Raw genomic sequence first — 15,629 nt, forward strand, 5'->3', positions numbered from 1 at the left:
CACTACAGTTGGGTGGAAATTACGAGGCAGATTTCAACTTAATATATAACAAAAGAATTTTTCTAATTATCAGTGTTTTCAATAATAAAATAGACTCCTAAGTAAGTTGGTCAATCTATTTTGGGTAGTATTCTGGACAGAATTTATGGGCTTGATGACTGACTCAGGAGTCTTTCAACTCTGAGATATTAAGATTTTATAAGAAGTGATCCCTGACTTAGACACTTAGTAGTTGTGTGATCCTGGACAAGTCACTTAATCCTGTTTTTCTCAATTCCCTCACCTGTCAAGTAATCTGAAGAAGGAAATGGCAAGCCACTCTAGTATCTCTGCCAAGAAAACTCCAAATGAAGTTACAAAGAGTGATTGAACAATAACAACTGTTTTGGTACTTCAGTTTTGTAATATATAATGGGGATGAATGATACTTACATTGCCTGCCTCATCAGGAATGTTTTAAGAAAAGCAATCTCTCAACCCACAAAATGCTATAGACATGTGGAATATTATTAATAACCCATATCATATCAGGAATAATTAAGAGAATGGTGGATATTTAGTCTGCATAATCCAATTCAAACGAACAAATATATAAAAAGCACATTTTGTGCAAAGAGATCCTATAGCTGATGCTAGAAATATCATATGAAGCAAGAAATAGTTGCTGCCCTAATGGAGATTACAATCTAATAAAGAGTTTGATTTAGAGAATTACAGATTTAGAATTGGAAAGAACCACAGAAGCTACTGATTCCATTTCTTGAATTTTAAGGAAACTGAGGCACAGAGAGATTGAGTAATTTGCTCACCAGGATCACATAGTTATTTACGAAGTATCTAAAGCAAGACTTGAATTATAAGAATCATACCAGGCAGAACATGATAAGGGCAAATGAAGGACTTAAATAATCTAAGAAAATGTGAGTATAGAGAAATAATTTTTAGTGTTAGTATAGGGGGTTGAGGAAAGGAATCATCATCATCATCATCATCAATAATATGATCAACATCATCATTATCATCAACAACAATAGCAACAACATCAACAAGTCAATGCCATCATCATCATTACCACCATCATCATCGACAACAATAACATCATCATCATCATTACCAACTTCAACAATATCAACAACAACATCATCATAAATATCACCAACACCAACATCAACATCATCATCACAGCTATGGATTCTCAGAGGTGGCAGCTCACCTCAATTTGCCAAGGATTGTAAGAGCTGGCAATGGCTAATAAGTTTGGGACCTGTCAATTCAACATTCTGGCACAAAATTCCAATAATCCTACCCTACTTGTGGTCCCTGGTTTCCTACTTGAAGACTTTCTCCTTCTGACATTGCACGGAACTTTGATTCCTCTATAATGTTCTTGTGTAAAGAGTCTCTTCATCGTCTTCTTCCTAGATTGTAATCTTTATGAAAGAAAGCAAGGACTAAATCTCTAAACTTTTCATCTCCCTCAAGGCTCAGCACAATTCTCTATGAGCAAAACACATTTTTATTTTCAAAAAACTTGCCTTCCATTTTAAATTCCATATTTTATATTGGTTCCAAGGCAGAAGAGTGGCAAGGGGTAGGTAATGGGGGTTAAGTTATTTGCCCAGGGTCATGCAGCTAGGAAGTGTCTGAGGTCAGATTTGAATCCAGGATTTCCTATCTCTATGCCTGGAATTCAATACACTGAGCTACCCAGCTGCCCCCAGAATTCATTTTTAGAATCAAACACATCAAGAAAGAGAAGGGCATGGTTTGGGGGATAAGAAAGTGACTTTTGGAAAAGTGGATGGAATAACATCTAAAACGTAAGGGGAAAGGGACAAGGCAGGGAACTTTAGAAAGGTTGCCCAATTTAGAAGTAGGAGGGTAAAGGGAGAAGATGTGGAAATATTTTTAAGAAGAGGAGCAAATTGGAGAAAGGAGAGAATTGGACAGAAGGAATTGGACATCTGAGGAGGGATATGGCAAAAAGAAAGGAAGAGAGGACGGTGAGGAAAAAGAGAATGGAGGGAAATGCACAGATTAATAATTACTAAATGCCTATGGATTTGAATAATAATGCCATACCTCTCCACGTACTATTTAAGCTCTGTTCAAAAATAACTACCTATGGGACACATCTCACAATGGACTATATCATGAATGCCTGCAATACCCACAGGCCCTATAAGACACAATTCCTTCCACTAAGTACACCAAGGCATCCACTGGGATTTGTAATAGAGCAGCTGGAATCTTTTTTTTAACACCTTCATTGGTCTCTGTTGTAACTAGCAACACGTCGTGATCCAGAATGGGCTCTGGGACAATGGGTTTTAAGATATGATGGTGCCATTGAAAATACCAAGTAGTTCAACATTTATAAAAAGGATGATACTTCATCTATATCCCCATGAGGTGACATTAGAAAGCAGTTAGGAAGATGGCTGCATACTTCATTATTATGGGGAAATAATAATCGGGCTAATACCTTATATTTATTTAGAGTCTGGAAGGCTCAATGGATGTAAAAGAAAATGCTATTTTGGTCTATCTAATTAATCCTCGTAATGTGCCCAGGAAGTCCTGACTTTCAGTGAATACAAAAACTTAGCTAATGCCACTGGAAACATTTGTCATCTACTTAATTCTAAATTCCACGGGAAGGGTGTGGGGAGCAAGAGAGAAAATGCCAAAAGCAAGCCTGTTTATTCACTTAAATTTAATAAGCAAAAGCTTTCTGTTTGTTGTCCCGGTGATAAATCTGACTACCCACCAAAGCCGCTTATTCTGCCATATGCTTTCTGTTAACAAGTTGCCAGCTAGAGAGGAACTTTAGTCTAGTCCTCCAGATTTCCAGAGGGAAGGAACTCTTTTCCCAATAGGTGATGTAAGGACTAAAGACATTTTCATAATAATATTTATCATCATCATCATCATCATCATCATCATTATTTACTAAGAAAGGCAGGCTGGCTTTGATGTCAGTCAGACATCAAATTTCTGCACTCTCTTTGATGTGTACGAACTGTGTTAGCAGAAGCAAATCACAAAACCTTTCAATTCTGCAGGATACTCTGTAAGAGCAGGATTCTTAGGGAAACTAGTTGCTAATCTACATCAAACAGTAGACTTTCCTTACCCTGTTCAAATCTCAAGTTCAGCATTTCTTCACATACACATATATACATGTGTATATACATAGATACAAAAATGATTATACATGTATTATTCAAATTATATATACATTATTTATAATATAGAATATTTATACATATATAATATACAGCACTACATATACATATATACAATATGAAATATATATAATATATACATGTATAATAATATAGTATATAGTAATAATATAATAATTACATATCATAAAATATTATCTCATATGCCTTTAGTGTTTTAAAATCAATCAATTAATAAATATTTCTTTAGTACCTACTATGAGTCAAACATTGTGCTAAACTCTGGAAATACAGAAAAGGGAAGAGACAATCCCTGCCCACAAGGAGCTTACAGTTTAACGGAGAAGACAACATACAAACTAATATATAAAAATGCCAGTTATATAGGAGATAAATAATTGAGAGAGAGAAGGTGCCAGAATTAAGAGGGGTTGGGGAAAGTTTACTCTAGTGAAGACTTAAAGGAAGTCAAGGAAAGCAGTATTTTCCATACTTTATTTCCTTATGACAGTGTTGTGAGAAGATCATGCAAATATTAGTGGTAATAAGAGCTCATATTTCTATAGTCTTGACTTCAAGTTTACAAAGTGTTTTCCTTACAACAACCCTTGAAAGTACATTTATTGTTACTTTGATCAGGAAACTAATGTTCACTGAAGGTTTGGGACTTGCCTGTGGCCACATGACTACTAAGTCACACAGAGGAACGTACACTCTGGACCTCTAGCTCCAAGATGAATATTCTTTTTAAATATGTACAGTGTAGGTTCCATTATTTTTGAGCCAGAAGCAATGTGACTGCTTTTCTCTCTCTGGCCTCCAGCTGCTTCAGAATAGTTATAGAATGATATCACTTTACCAGGTCATCTCTCAGGCTTGTTCCTGGGTAAGTCACTTAGTCTTCTATACCTCAGTTTCCTCATTTGTAAAATGAGCTGGAGATGGAAATGGCAAACTATTCTAATAACTTTGCCAAAAAAACCCAAGATGGGGTTGTGAAGAGTCAGACATGATTGAAGTAACTTAACAACAAGGTTTATTTCAGTTTAGAAAATTATGAACTCCCTTGGAACAAGGAATTCTACAGAATAGAGTTTATCTGACAAATCTTCAATCTTGGTTACATTTGTTAAGGGCTGACTTTGTGCAAAACATTGGGCATCAGGGATACAAAGATGAACAAAACTAGCTTTTGTTTCCACCAGGAGTTTATAATTGAAATCAGGCTCATGGCAAATGCATAGACATCTGGCCTAGACCAGTGAAGGCAAACCTTTTAGAGATGGAGTGCTGGGGCCCACACCCACCCCATCCCCAGACTGAGTGCCATACCTGTTCTCACTAAGAGACCATATGCCATGTCCCTTCTCCCCCCACCAACTGCTGGATACACCTTCCCCCCTCCCCTGTTACCCCATACTATGGAGGTGGGAAGCATTCCCATTGGAATGATGGGCAGAGGGGTGGGAGAAGTGAGGAATGTCTTCAGGGAGTATAGAAAGGACTCAGAGGGGAGTGGCTTGAGTGCTCTGCTTCCCTCCAGCTCTGCCACTTGTGAGCCATCCCCCTTATCCACTATGCACTCCCATGGGGCTGCTGGACAGTGGGGTGGGGATGTGAAAAAATATCATCAGGCACAGTGGAGAGCTCTGGGGGGAAGGGTGGCAACATGCCCACAGAGAGCTCTCTGTGTGCCGTCTTTGGCACCCATGCCATAGGTTTGCCATCACTGGCCAAGCCAATGTTGATGGTGTAAAAAGATTCAAGAATGAACTACTTATAGCTGTGGACATTGTTTTCATATGCTTCTATAGTTGGAAGCAAATTCTGTATAAAAGTCTGTTGGTATTTGACACTCCCTCTATTTCCAAGGATTATTGAATCTTAGTACTGGAAGACCATTTTGGGAATACCGCTTCACTCATTAAGAGTTTGACACAACAGAGCTGACAAATGGTCATCCAGACTTGGCTTGAAAACTTCTATGGAGAGGAAACCTATCACCTCCCAGGGTAGTTCATTTCCATCTTTGAACAAATCTGATTGTAAAAAAGTTCAACTTTGCATAAAGATTTAATTTGCTCTGTTGCAACTTTCATCCATTGCTAGAAGTTTTACCCTCTGGGGTTTAACAGAACAAATCTCATCTTTGTTCCACATGACAGCCATTCAGATCCTTGAAGACAGCCATCAGGCCCCCACTGAGTCTGGTTTTTGCTGGTATTTTCATAAAGGGAAGCTCTTTAAAACACACCCAACTCTCCCTGCTCCACGAAATATCTTAGAAAGTACTGACTGATTAGGCTGGTGATTCAGAATGGAGGAGGCCTGCTGGTTGCCTGCTGCCCACCACACTCCCGAGTGAAGTCCAGACCAGATTAAAATGGAGTTGTTATCTGATTTTCCCAGAGGGGAAAAAGAAAAGGGCACAGGAACATTTATACACCCAGCCATGGTGTTCCATGATCCTCTTTGTATATAACTCCTACAAGCACCACAGAGTCTTGACACAGACAGCATGATAGGGATTAGTTGCCTAATGACAGCAGTAGAAATGTGACTTTTTCTGTCTTTAATCTCAGGCTAAAGGCAAAAACAGCATGGGAGAGAGCTTGGATTACTCCTTGGGAACAGTGGCTGCATTTGCTGCCCTCCCAAACCTGGCAGCTCTGCAGCCCTACTTCGGTTACTGGGCTAATAGAAGATACTTTTGGAGAGTGTCTGTCTTAAAGCCATAACTAAAGTAAGTAACCATGAAGAAGACTGATGAGACCCTTAAGAAAATGAAGTGAACCTGGTAGCACCAGGCAGCAAATTCCATCACTATTGTGTTTTGCCTTTGTTTTTGTTTTTTAATTTAAATTTAATTTTTGTTTAATTTAATTTAAATTTAATTTAATTTTTGTTTTTTAAATTAAAAATCCTTACCTTGTCTTAGAATTGTGTATTGTTCCAAGACTTGTGTATTGTGTATTGTCCAAGAACTGTGTATTGGTTCCAAGGCAAAAGAGCACTAAGGGCTGGGCAATGGGTGTTAAGTGACTTGCCCAGGGTCACACAACTAGGAAGGGTCTGAGGCCATACTTGAATTTCTCATTTCTAGGCCTGGTTCTCCATCCACTGAGCCACCTAGATACCCCCCTCCATTGTATTTTAAGATTAAATGTCCTTTTGTATTATTCTTCCTTCCTTCTCTTTTCCTCCATTCCTCCTTCCCTCCTTCCTTCCACAGATTTACATCTCCAATTACCTCTTAGTTAATTTGCACTAGATATTCCCTAGACAGCTTAACCTCAACATGTCCCAAACTAGTTATATTTTCCACAAAACCTCCCTTCTTCTGAACATCCTTATTATTGCCAAAGACGGCCCCATTCTCCCAGGCACTTAGGTTCACCACTTTGGTATCATCTTGACTCTCGATTCCTTTTTACTTCCTATATCTGATCTGCTGCCAGCTCATCTCAATTTTATCTTAAAGACATCTCTCCCCCACTCTTCTTGGATACTACTTGCCCTCTGGTAGAGAGGCCTTCATCACCTTTCTCCTGGGCAACTCGCAATATCCTCAGGAGGGGGCAACAAGCCCAGGACAGAAACTGAACAGGTCAAAGCTTTTGTGCCTGTCAACAGTGGAATCAGACTTGTGAGTAGAGGCTGTACTTCAGGGTGGGAGAGGGAAAGGGAGAGAGAGACAGACAGACAGACAGACAGACAGACAGAAAGGAATTATAATGAATTAGAAATTGGAGGGATTGTGGATTTCAGGTAGTGGGAGAAAGAGAAGTAAGTCATTTCAGGCTATGTGTCGGAAAGTAGTTTTCTTTATTTACTCATTCAACAGACATATACAGGAGTGCCTACTCTGGGCATTCAAGATTCTGGATGGGATATGAAGAAAATAAGAAGCAATCCTCAATAAGCTCAGTAAGGAGATATGAAGACACACATAACAATTCAATCACACGAGCCTTCTATTCTCACTTGTCCAGTTGGCTATTGGTCAAGAATTTATTTTTAACATATTGTTCTAAAAAGTAACTAGTTTCAATCCTTTTAAAGAAGTGGAATGGGAATGCTACTCATCTAGTCCAGTCCTTATGTCCTATGCAACACTCCCAGGAGGCATCTGTCTAGCCTCTGTCTGAGAACTCAAGTGAGCGGAACTTTATCCAGCCTGGGCAGCCCTCCAGTGTAATTTATCTGTGTTCACATTTTGTGTTACAGACAACCTATTTGTTACTCCACAGATTAAGGGAAAAATTATGAACAATACCACTATGCTTTGATTCAATCTTTGTTTATCCACATAAAGTTTTCTGTGGAAAAAAATGGGTTGACATACATAGAACTCAATGAGATCCAGACATTTGTCATTGTTGATAATAATTATTGATATTTAAAAAGGGATTGAAAGTTTGTCATCTGCTCTCTCCATATAATTTCAATTCAACTTCAAACAATCCTGTGAGGTAAATATTTCAGATGCTCCTCCTTCTTTACCAAATGAGGAAACTGAGGCACAATGTTTGGTTCCTTAAGATTCTAGGTCTAGAGTTGAGGAGGATGTTAGAGGCCATATAGATCAAACCCCTCATTTTACAAATGAGTAACAATTAAGTAACATGCTGTAAAATTGGACTTGAACTCTGGACTTCAATCCCCACAATTCCTTGCTCCACTTCCCCAGAATGCTTTGTAATCTCACCTGGGCCGAGATTGAGAAGGTATTTAACCTGATTGCAAAAGCTTTTAGCTCTCTTTTGGACTTCCGTTTTGGAGCAGAGGCGTCTCTTCCGTGATGTGAGGTTATTTTGTCTAGGCCTCTGGCCTAGGCACATGTTTCTTACTTGTATATTCTTTAATCTTTAGCCTTTAATAAACCTCTAAAAAATATAATACTCCTTGAAGAGAGAAACTAATTTCTACCTGCCTCAGTCTCCCCAATATTCCCTAATTTTAATCTTTACAATGTCCAGGGTCAAAGCTAGTAAAGTGCCAAAGGAAGAATATGACCATGTGTTTTCTAGTACTCTGTCCATTGTATTTTAGTTTGGTTTGCTCCCTTCTTATATCACCATTCAACTTCCTAAGCACTAAACATAGTTATAAAGTTATAGCTTATATATGAATATATATATATGTATATATATATATATATATATAAAGTTAAAGTTATAGTTATAAAGAATCAATTAGGACAATCAGGAGGAATAGTGGATAGAGCTCTGGTTTTGGAGTCAGGGAGACTTGTGTTCAAATCTGACCTCAGACCCCGACTTCAGTTTCCTCATCTGTAAAATGAGCTGAAGAAGAAAACAGAAAACCAATCCAGTATCTTTGCCAAGAAAATCCAAAATGGGGTCACAAAGAGTTTGAAAAGACTTGATTGGAAAGCAACAAAATGTTTGGCAAATCCAATTGAATTTAGTTTTCCCTGATGCAGTCCATTCCAAGGTCCAAAGCTCTAGTTGTTAGAGTTCATTCCAGATACAGGAAGGTTTTTTCTTACATTGAATAGAATTCCGTCTCCCTGGAACTCCCCTTGTTTGCTCTGATATCTGCCTGTTGGCCAAGGAGAACAAGTCTACTGCTGCCTCTGCCCCTCACAACAACCCTTCAAACAGAGAGCCTGGGCCGGGCCACGATCTCCTGAGATCTGGGAAAGACTGTGAGCAGCGGCATGTGCACGTCCCAGGAGAGGTAAGTGGGGCCCAAACCTGCAGGCAATTACTTGATCAGAAAGCAGAGGAGAATTCTGCAGTCAGTGGGAGCCTGGCTGGAAGAGGCCCTGCAGAATCTAGCCCAAGGCGACAGGGGAATAAGTGAGCCCAGAAGTGGGCTCTATCTGTCTAAATTACAGGGAATATGAGCAAAAGGCTCACGGACCCAAGTGGGAAAATGGATCCCCTTCTTACATGGCTATTGCAGCCACTTGCTGACAACCCTTAATGAGGGCTTATGATGACAGGAATGTCGGAAACAGATACCTCTGTGAGTGTGCTGGAGAAGCAGCTCATGGCGCAGGCACTCAAAGGACGGGCATTTCAAACGTGCATTTACACTTCACTGACAGGTCTGAAAAGTTCACCTCAAACTCATTTTTTCTTTCAGGCGGGATATCCTTGTTCCTTCCCAGGGCCTTCGTTCCTCCTTTTTTACTAGTGAATCGGGCCGGGGGTCGGGCCACGCAGTGAATAAATAATGATGGTCCCAGCAATTCCAAATGCTAGCTACTGTACCAGGCCAGACTAACTTGCCCTTGTGTTATTTTTTTTTCTACAAACCAGTTTTAAATCCAAATGAAAGGGAACCCCTCAGAAAGTCATTTTAACAAGCTCAAAGAACACATTTAGAGCTTTGCTCTTTCTTCCTCCCAGTGAAACATTACTGGCTCAGTTTGCAAGGGCAAAGCTTTGCTCTTGAGTTACAACACATTTAGGCCAAAGATCGGAATTTCTTTTACAAGGAAGTGGGATGAAACACAGGAGCATATCGATTGAGAGGACTAAAGGACCTCAGAGACCATCAAGCCTGGCTCCCTCATCTTATACGTAAGGAAATCAAAGCCTCAGGAGTTTACACAATCCACCCAAAATCACCCAGGTGGCAATCATCAGAGGGTGGATTTCAATCAATCAATCAATCAATCAATCAATCAATCAATATTTATCAAGCACCTACTATGTGCCACTGCACTAAGGACTGAGGATTTAAATCCAAGTTTTTTTGGCTACTCCACAGGATGCAGCAGATTTGGATATTGTTAGTTTCAATTCTACTCCCAGTCCAGTGGATTTTAGGGTCATAGAATCATACATATATCTGTATATATATGCATGGTTGTATCATGTATATGTATATGTGAACTGGAATTGGACCAGAACTGGAATTGATGCCAGAGGCCACCTAGTATAATACTCTACCCAGTATAGGAAGCCTGCTTACATCAACACAACAAATACAAATTAGCCTTTGCATAAAGACCTTCATGAAGAGAAAAGTCTTTACTTATAAAGTAGTCACTTTCATTCGAGGCAGCTAAACAGTGGATAGAAAGCTGTGCCTAGAATCTTAAAGACCTGAGTTCAAATCTAGCCTTAGACATTTATTAGCTGTATGACCCTGGGCAAGTCACTGAACTCCAATTGACTAGCCCTTATCAATTGTCTGTCATAGAATAGACATTAGGTATGGATTAAAAATAAATTGTAGAAGGAATTAATGTATCAGGTTATATTTTGACCATACCACACCTAAATCTCTTTTAAATATAATTATATATATATTTTATATAGGGTTCTTAACCTAGAATCTGTGAACTTGAAAAAAAAAAACCTTTGGTAATTATATCTATTTTTTAATACTATATGTTTTATCTTACACATTTAAAATATTAAATTTGGTGGAGAAAGAATGAGGACACATTTGATTTCTACCAAATCATCTTCCAAAATCGTTGACACAGGGCCTCAAAACTAATCCTGGCAAAGAATAACCCACAAAAAAACCAAGGTGATATAATTTTGTAATCCAAAACAACGTAGATGGATAACAAGTGGGTTCATGTGTACCAGGGTAGAGGTGGAATTAATTGCCCTAGGGCAGACCCCACAGAGACAATAGGCCTTGGGCACAAATGAAGCAATGACCAAGGCTTCTGGAGCTTTCAGTCATAGACAATAAAGGGGGTCAGATAACTGCTTAGAAGGAGATTATAGGGGTCCTTTAGCTGGTTCTGGGAGCAAGACTCTTGTCGTATTACTCATATGTAGAACAGATCCCAGTTCTTGGGCATAGTCACAGGATAAGGAGGAGAAATAGCATATATTAGCATTTGTAGCCACAGTGGAACAGGGGACTCTGGTCACAGTTCCAAGGTGCAAAAAAGAGTGCTTGGGGTTATTCACAGACCAGAATACAGGGCTGGAGAGTATTTAGCACAGCTCTCCTTACATCATACCACTCTGGATGTGAACTTTAAATTACTCCACCTTACTTAGATCTTACTTTATGGTGAAGATAGTTGTAATCTCCTGATTGAACAATGAAGGTACTCAGTTCTTACTTTATAGTGAAGCTAGAACTTTAAGCTAAGTCTATTTTTAGATCTTACTACAAAAAGGTATTAAATAATCATAAAGGGTAAATTAATCACAAAAAGGTTAAGTAACTAACAAAAGGTGAACTTAACAAAGAAGTGTTAAGTAACTCAAAAGATATAATCTAATCAAAGGAGATGAGAACTAAAGAATGGGCAGTCCTGGAGAAAAGCCTCTGGTGTGATTGGTAGACGTGAAAATTGAGAGGAGGGGACACAAGAGTAAAAGGTCTATATATTTTGCATTACTTCCTCTCTCCAGTACCTGTGGTGGTGGAGATGTGGCTGGTGGCAGTGTGCTGGGCCTTTCGGCATCTTGGCATGGCTACAGCTATTGTCTGGTTTGGTGGTGAGTTTCTGGTTGAGTTTTTTCTCCTTTACTTTCCAAACTTTATCCTCTTAGAAGCCTCTAATCTCCTTCAGAGACCTAGCAGTGGAGATCTTGAACTCCCCCTGGCAAAGGCCAGGCAGGAAAAATCCTATACCGTCTTCCCTCTTTCTCCTTAAAATCCTTTCCTCTATATTAATTAAAATTACTATAAAATTCCAGACTGACTTGCATATTTTATTTGGGATTTTTCCCTGGTGACCAATTAATTTAGATTTTAAGTCACAACCCTAAAATTATCTACACATGGAAGAACTGAAATCAGATAGATTTCCAGTGTCAGCTCTGATGGCAATTGCAAAAAGAACCTGAAGTTTGGAACAGTGCTTCCTTTATCCCACTTATAAAGCCCAAAAGTTTTTTAAACTAAAAGAAAATGGGAGGAAAATGAGAAAACAACAACAACAAAAGAAACTCAACAGAAAGTTATTTTTGGTATCTGAGTAGACTTAAACTCAGAAGAAGATAACAAATCCAAATGCCACTCTCAGGCCCAAAAAGAATTATAGGGGAGTGCAAAAAGGATTTTAAAAATCAAATAAGAGAAGTAGAAGAAAAATTAGGGGGAGGGGGAATGAGTGATATAGGAAAATCATGAAAAAAGAGTCAACAACTTGATAAAAGAGGTAAAAAAATACTGAATAAATTAATACCTTAAAAAAATCAGAATAGGCCAGTTGGTAGAAAAAGGCATGAAAATACAAAGAAGAGTCTTTAAAAGCAGAATTGGTCAATGGAAAATGTACTGAATAGATAAAACTTCTTGAAAGACAGAATTGTCCCTTTGATAAAAGAGGTACAAAAATTCACCAAAGAGAAGAGCTCTTTACAAAGTAGAATTGGCCAAATGAAAAAGGAGGTACAAAAGCTCACTCAAAAACATCATGTCTTAAAAATTAGAATTGGGCAAGTGGAAGCTAATGACTTCACAAAATATCAAGATACAATAAAACAAAGTCAAAAGAATGAAAAAATAGAAGAAAGTAAATTAACTAATGGAAAAAAAACAGCTGACCTTGAAAATAAATCCAGGGGAGATAATTAAGGAATTATTGGGCTGTGTAAAAGTCATGAAAAATGACCTTAGGCATCATCTTTCAAAAAATCAAAGAAAATTACCCTAATATCCTAAAACCAGAGGACAAAATAGAAATTGAAAGAATACACCAATCACTTCCTGAAAGGGATCTTCAAAGGATAACTCAAAACTCCTGGGAGAAAATATTGCAAGCAGCAAAAAAGAAACAGTTCAAATATCATGGAGTCACATTCAGGATAATACAAGACTTAGCAGCTTCTATATTGAAGGATCAGAGACTCTGAAATATGATATTCCAGAGGGTAAAAATCACTTACCTAGCAAAATTGAGCATAATCCTTCAGGGGGAAAAATGGATATTCAATGATACAGAGGACTTTCAATCATTCCTGATGAAAAGACCAGAGCTGAATGGAAAATGTGGCTCACGTACAAGACTTGAGAATTATAAACAGGTAAACAGGAAAGAATTGAAAGATATTCAATAATATTATACATGGGGAGATGATTCTTGTCACATCAAAGAGCTTTGTCATTATTAGGGCAATTAGAAGGAGTATACATAGGCAGAGGGTGAGAGTATGAATTGAATATGATGGGATTATGTAAAAAATTAAATTAAGAAATGAGAAAGACAAATACATTGGGAGGAGAGGGAAGGGAAAAATGGGGTAAATTATTACATATAAAAGAGGCATTTAAGAGCATTCACAGAGGAGAGAAAGATGGGGATGTGGGGAGAAGAGGATGTGAACCTTAATCTCATCAAAATTGGCTCAATGAGTGAAGAACATACACAATCAATTGAATGGAGAAAACTATCTAACCTTAAAGGAAAATAGGAGGGGAAGATGATAAGAGAAGTGGAGGGGGGCCATTAAAAAAAGGGCAAATTGGGGGAGGTGGTGGTCAGAAACTAAACAGGGGTAAGTAAGATGGAGAATAATATATAGTAATAATAAAGGTGCAAAAAAATTACAGGTCTCTTTAAGGCCTCATTTCTAAAATACTGAGAGAAATGATTTGAATCTATAAGAATAGAAGTCATTCCTCAATTGATAAATGATCAAAGGATATGAATACACAATTCTCAAAATAATTAAAGTTCTCTATAGTCATACAAAATACTCTAAATCACTATTAATTAGAGAAATATAAATGAAAACAACTATGAGGTAGCACCCTACACTTATCCAATTATTATGACAGAAATGGTAAATGAGAAAACTTGAAGGGGACATGGGAAAGCTGGGATTTGATTTCCTGGAAGAGTTTTGAACTGATTCTATCATTCAGGGGAACAACTTGGACCTATGCCCAAGAGGCTATGAAACAATATATACCCTTTGATCTAGTAATACCATTACTAGGTTTGTGTGTCAGAGATTAAAAAAAAAAGGAAGGACCTGTATATACAAAAATATTTAAAGCAACCCTTTTTTTGGGGGGGAGGCAAAGATTTTGAAAGTGAAGGGATACTCAGTTGGGGAATGACTGAGTAAGTTAATAGTATATGATTGTGATGGCATACCATTGTTCTGTAAGATGACAAATAGGAGGAACTAAAAAAACCTGGAAAGATTTAAATGAGCTGAATCTGAAAAAAATAGGCCCAAACAGGGAAGCATTGTACAGTGATGGGAATATTTCATAATGAACAACTGTGAATAACAGTGATTCTCAGCAGCACAATGATTCAAAACTATCCCAAAGGAGTCATGATGAAAAACGCCATCTAATTTCTGAGAAAAATTATTGAGTCAGAATCCAAACTAAATCAATTTTTTTCACTTCCTTAATTTTTTTTTCTAGTTCAGGTTTCTTTCACAAAAGGATTAATATGGAAAAATGTTTTACATGATTCCCCATCTAAAATCTATATGAGATTGCTTACTATCTCAAGGGGATTGGAGGGGTTGAGGGGGGAGGGTGGGAGGTAGGGAAAAAATTCAAGGCTCAATTTTTTAAATATTGAAAAATTTTTATATGTAATTCAGGAAAATAAAATAAAATTTAAAAAATATTAAACTTGATAAAAAGGATATGATCTTCACCAGATTTCCAAAGGTCTATATTACCAAAAAGGCGAAGAACACGAGGTCTATGGTAAAGAGTCACATACCATAACAAAATTGTACACCTGCTGTACTACAGAATCAAAACTCTTCAGGGCATAGGGTCGATCCTATCTGAGTTTCTGTCCTCTATAGACATCAGGAGAATAACCACTCAATAGCCACTTCCTAGCAACACTGGGAAGAGCTAGTCAGAATCACCAGCATTAGAGGATGTGTGATGCTGGGGAAGACAGTATCAGCCTTACAATTTCTAGATATCTCCAGGGGAGGTAGTTGTTTTAGTGGCTCCAAATTAAAAAAAAAATGGAAAGCTGTTTACAACTGACCAGGTCTGTATTCTGAGACTCTGGAACTTCTCTCCTGCCACGTATTGAAGAATAGCTGGCTGCTGACAGCAGCCCTTGTCAGTGTGATGCTCATATCACCAAGCTCCCATCCCTGTGACTATTAGGATGGGAGGTGGAGGCACATGCATCTGTTGCTAGCAAATATATGCTATAGATCAGCTTCATATGACACACAGGACCTCAATAATTAATGATAATTAGCACTTTACAGACAGGAACTAATTAGATAATGAATCTCTCTCCAAGCCCTCTTAGGTTAGCAAATGCCATTATCTCTGTATTTTGAAAATGCTGAAAGCGGGGAGCTTAGAGTGCAGTTAGCCCTTTATTCCCCTGTGGGTTTTCTGGAAAATGTTTGTCTATTTAACTAAAGGATCCTGCCTTTTTAATAACAATAAATTAAATGTGTTATGCCCTTTGCAGCTGCAAAGAACTTGCACATTTATTATCTCATTTGATCCTCTAACAAGCTAGTGAGGAAGACAAAG

The 15,629-nt window shown here is 38.1% G+C and overlaps 1 protein-coding gene across 4 annotated transcripts in view; it reads right to left on the reverse strand.

The window, feature by feature from the left end:
* SORCS2 (sortilin related VPS10 domain containing receptor 2) overlaps nucleotides 1-15,629 on the reverse strand; it is a 1,375,930-nt gene that overhangs the window by 91,425 nt on the left and 1,268,876 nt on the right. The window lies entirely within an intron of this gene.

The sequence above is a fragment of the Monodelphis domestica genome, chromosome 6 (assembly GCF_027887165.1).
Source record: "Monodelphis domestica isolate mMonDom1 chromosome 6, mMonDom1.pri, whole genome shotgun sequence".
NCBI lineage: Eukaryota > Metazoa > Chordata > Mammalia > Didelphimorphia > Didelphidae > Monodelphis > Monodelphis domestica.